At 45.4% G+C, this 5,000-nt stretch overlaps 1 protein-coding gene across 1 annotated transcript in view; it reads right to left on the bottom strand.

Moving 5' to 3' along the window:
* The window catches only part of LOC106870523 (uncharacterized), a 27,985-nt gene that overhangs the window by 22,266 nt on the left and 719 nt on the right, over positions 1–5,000 (bottom strand). The gene's annotated exons all lie outside the window — the stretch shown is intronic.

Genomic DNA, 5,000 nt, shown 5'->3' with positions numbered 1-5,000 from the left:
AATGGGTGGATAAGGTAATCGAGGTCGTTAGAGTAAGTGACAGAGTACTTAAGATCAGACTAGTGCTTCATCATAGATTAGCTACTGTCATCTCAGCCTATGCACCTCAACCTGGGCTACCAGATGGTCTGAAAGACCAATTCTATGACACCCTCTTGCAAACTACCTCGTCGACGAGTGACAGGGACCTTCTCTTTGTGGCTGGAGACTTCAACGGTCATGTCGGACGTCGTGCTGGGGGCTTCCATGGCATACATGGAGGCTATGGCTTCGGTTCCCGCAACGAGGAGGGAACCAGACTGCTGGAGTTCTGTGATGCAACCAATCTTATGGTCTGCAATACCAACTTCAGGAAACCTGCCAGTCACCTAGTCACCTACCGCTCCGGCAGACACTCTAGCCAAATCGACTACATCCTCGCCAGAAATAGGGAAAGAGGGCGGCTTATAAATGCCAAAACCTACCCTGGCGAAGAATGTACCCCACAACATAGATTAGTAGTTAGCGACTTTGGGATCAAGGCAAAATGGGTGCCCAGAATTAGACAGGCTTGGAGAAGAAGGGTGTGGAAGCTTAAAGACCCTGCAAACGGACAGAGACTTAGAGACAAGTTACTTGAAGCATTTAACGAAATAGAAGGGGATATAGCATCATACAACGTGGAAGACAATTGGAGATTTCTGCGGGACAACCTGTTGAAAGCCACCGACCAGATTTGTGGGTGGTGTAAGGTCCCCTCCCAACCCAGAGTAACGTGGTGGTGGAACAAGGAGGTAGACAGGGCTATTAGACAAAAGAAACAAGCTTGGAAGGACTGGAAGAACGGTGGTAGCAGGAAATTGTACCAATGTGCCAGAAGGGAGGCTAGGCGACAGGTTTATTTAGCCAGAGGGGAAGCAGATAAGGAAAGATTTGCCAATGTTCTGCGCCGTGAGGACCAAAGACTCGAGGTATTTCGGGTTGCAAGACAGTGTAGGAGAGAGAATAGTGATGTTGTAGGAGAGAAATGTGTTCGCATGGATGATGGTACGCTTGCATTAAATGAGGATGCAAAGAAAGAGGTCTGGAGATGCCACTACGATAGATTGCTTAATAAAGAGAATGAATGGGAGAAAGAGAGCCTGCCTTATGTCGACCCAATAGAGGGACCAGCTATCCGAGTTGATAGTACCAGGGTAGATAAAGCAATTAAGAGTATGAAGACCGGGAAAGCCCCCGGCCCATCAGGAATCACTGCAGAGATGCTCAAAATATCTGGCAGTGTTGGCTATAGCCTAGTCACCCGTATTACGAACCAGGTGATACACGAAGGAGTCATACCCTATGACTGGTGTAGCAGCATCATAGTCAACTGCTACAAAGGTAAAGGGGACGCTTTAGATACAAATAATTACAGAGGCATCAAGCTGTTAGATCAGGTTATGAAAGTTACAGAGAGGGTCATAGCCCAACTAATTAGGGAGCGAATCAATTTAGATGAGATGCAGTTTGGGTTCGTGCCAGGTAAAAGCACTACTGATGCCTTATTTCTAGTGAGACAGTTGCAAGAGAAATACCTAGCCAAGGATAAACCTCTGTACCTGGCTTTCGTTGACATGGAGAAAGCCTTTGACAGGGTCCCCCGATCCCTTATCTGGTGGTCAATGAGGAAACTTGGGATAGAAGAATGGCTAGTGAGAGCTGTGCGAGCCATGTACAGAGATGCGGCCAGTAAGGTGAGGGTTGGAAATGAGTACAGCAATGAATTCCGGGTAGAGGTAGGGGTCCACCAAGGTTCCGTCCTCAGCCCCCTATTATTTACCATAGTCCTCCAGGCAATCACAGAGGAGTTCAAGACAGGTTGCCCCTGGGAGCTCCTCTATGCTGATGACCTTGCCCTAATTGCGGAGTCACTATCAGAACTAGAGGAGAAGTTTCAGGTGTGGAAGCAAGGTCTAGAACTGAAGGGCCTTAGAGTCAACCTAGCTAAAACCAAAATCCTAATAAGTAGGAAGGTAGATAAAACACAAACCCCTTCAGGTAGATGGCCCTGCTCAGTATGTAGAAAAGGAGTAGGTAGTAACTCTATAAGATGTACCCGGTGCAAGCTATGGACACATAAGAGGTGCAGCAACATCAAAGGCAGGTTAACTAGCAAGTTAGTTTTTGTTTGTGGCAGATGTTCAGGTGCAATAAAGACTGCAAACAAACAGGAAACAACTTCTATCTCATTCCAGGGTGAAAAACTAGAGGTAGTCGATAGCTTCCGCTATCTGGGCGACCAAGTTAGTAGTGGGGGTGGGTGCGCTGAAAGTGTAGCTGCTAGAATAAGAATAGCCTGGGCAAAGTTTAGAGAGCTCTTACCCCTGCTGGCGACAAAGGGACTCTCACTCAGAGTAAAAGGCAGACTGTATGACGCATGCGTACGAACAACCATGCTACATGGCAGTGAAACATGGGCTGTAACTGCTGAGGACATACGTAAGCTCGCAAGGAATGAAGCCAGTATGCTCCGTTGGATGTGTAATGTCAATGTGAATACCCGTCAGAGTGTAAGTATCTTGAGAGAAAAGCTGAACATTAGAAGCATCAGTTGTGGCGTGCAAGAGAGACGATTGCGCTGGTATGGACATGTGGTGAGAATGGAGGAGGATAGCTGCGTGAAAAAGTGCCACACCCTAACAGTTGAGGGAACCCGTGGAAGAGGTAGGCCCAGGAAGACCTGGGCTGAGGTGGTGAGGCAAGACCTTCGTACATTGGGCCTCACCGAGGCGATGACTACGGACCGAGACCTTTGGAAATGGGCTGTGCGTGAGAAGACCCGGCAAGCCAAGTAAGATCGTTGCCAGTGCCCCTGGACTGGTTCTTGTGCGGGTGGCACATGAGATGCACCATTTTGAGCGTGGCCGTTGCCAGTACCGCCTGACTGGCTCCTGTAGGATTTTCGAGCGAGATCGTTGCCAGTGCCCCTGGACTGGCTTGTGCGGGTGGCACATAAAAGACACCATTTCGAGCGTGGCCGTTTTCGTGTGGGTGACACGTAAAAGCACCCACTACACTCTCTGAGTGGTTGGCGTTAGGAAGGGCATCCAGCTGTAGAAACTCTGCCAAATCAGACTGGAGCCTGGTGTTGCCATCCGGTTTCACCAGTCCTCAGTCAAATCGTCCAACCCATGCTAGCATGGAAAGCGGACGTTAAACGATGATGATGATGATGATGATGTAAGGGAACAACCGTGCGAACTCAAAAAGGAGAAATGGTGACGAATGGAAAAACAGAGGACTCCTTTTATTTAAACGTGTCACACGGTCGAACACAAAATATATATATCAATGATGATATACATGATATGTTATACGACGATAACATACATGACCAGTAATGAAAGACCACAACCGTATTAGATGAATAACAGAGATATTTATTATGGCGTTAAAGATGTATGTTTGTGTGAGAGTGTGAATGCGACATATAAGAACATAATCAAAGACAGGCCGTCATACAAAGAAAAGTGTGTATGTGAGTGATACATGTGTGTGAGTTTTTACAGCAGATGGAAAGAGAGTCAATAGCATGTGAGCAATTATACCAGTTCTTTAGTACACTCTAGAAAAAGTTCTGTATGTGAAGTTGGGGAGGCTGAGTGTGGCAGTGCTGATCACTAGTTGTGATGTCGTGGCATCGATGCCGGGCCGTGATTCTTGTTATACAGATGTTCGTCGTTTGGCAGAGCTTATCACTAGTTGTGTTTTGGCTTCGATGCCAGGGCCTTGAGGACAGACGTTTATCGCAGGCTGAGATCTCTTGTCTGTTATTATCGTGGTGAAGCTAAGTCACCTAACAGAATCGAAGAGAGAGATGTGCCGCGGCGGTTTGGTGTACATAGTAAGTCGTGTTGACGCTGGTGGTGTAGAGGCTGCTTGGTAGTAATCGTGTTGGTCATGACGATGATGCTGGATAGTAGTCGTAGACTCATGTATATAGGCACAGGAATGGCTGTGTGGTAAGTAGCTTGCTTACCAACCACATGGTTCCGGGTTCAGTCCCACTGCGTGGCATCTTGGGCAAGTGTCTTCTACTATAGCCTCGGGCCGACCAAAGCCTTGTGAGTGGATTTGGTAGACGAGACGGAAACTGAAAAGAAGCCCGTTGTATATATGTATATATATGTATGTATGTATATGTGTGTTCGTGTGTCGCTTGACAACCGATGCTGGTGTGTTTACGTCCCCGTAACTTAGCGGTTCGGCAAAAAAGACCGATAAAATAAGTACTAGGCTTACAAAGAATAAGTCCTGGGGTTGATTTGCTCGACTGAAACGGACTGAAGCCGTACACAAATACTGAACTATTATCTATAATGTAAACAAAAAGTTTGCAAATCGATTTCAAGTCTGAAAAGACAAATTGCAGCACACAAGTACCATCTCCCACAAAATCTAATTCGCTCAATATGAAGGAAGTTACAACTTTCGCCTGTCACCTATGCATAAAACCATGCAGATATGCTTTGGGACTAAATAATCAGCCGAGAAGTCATGGATGGACCGATACAAATGTCAATGACAACAAAGAAGCACAGAGATGGCAATCATGTATAGAGATAGACCAAATCACCATGTGTGTGTGTGGGTGTGACTAACTTGTAACACACATAAAACCTGTTTAGCTGATCTTCAAATCATTGTTGCCTTCAAGTTGTTTACATTGCCGCGTCGAAATCTGTGTGTGTGTGGTCTGTGGATCATACATGTGAAAAAGAAACCCACTCCAAAGGCTAGAAGCAATAATTTATTTACTTGCATTTAAATATATGTCAGGTTATAGAGTGACTAATAGTTTCGCATCCTTTAAGTGTTTGGCATTATAAGACTACGTCAGACTGTAATATATATATATATATATATATATATATACACACATAGATAAAACTTACTTGGAAAAGAATGCGTAGCCTTCGATCATATAAAAATATATAAATATATGCATAAATACATACATATATGTACATATATGTATG

This window comes from Octopus bimaculoides, chromosome 27 (genome assembly GCF_046866305.1).
Source record: "Octopus bimaculoides isolate indiv1 chromosome 27, ASM4686630v1, whole genome shotgun sequence".
NCBI lineage: Eukaryota > Metazoa > Mollusca > Cephalopoda > Octopoda > Octopodidae > Octopus > Octopus bimaculoides.
This window is presented reverse-complemented; position numbering and strand designations above follow the sequence as displayed.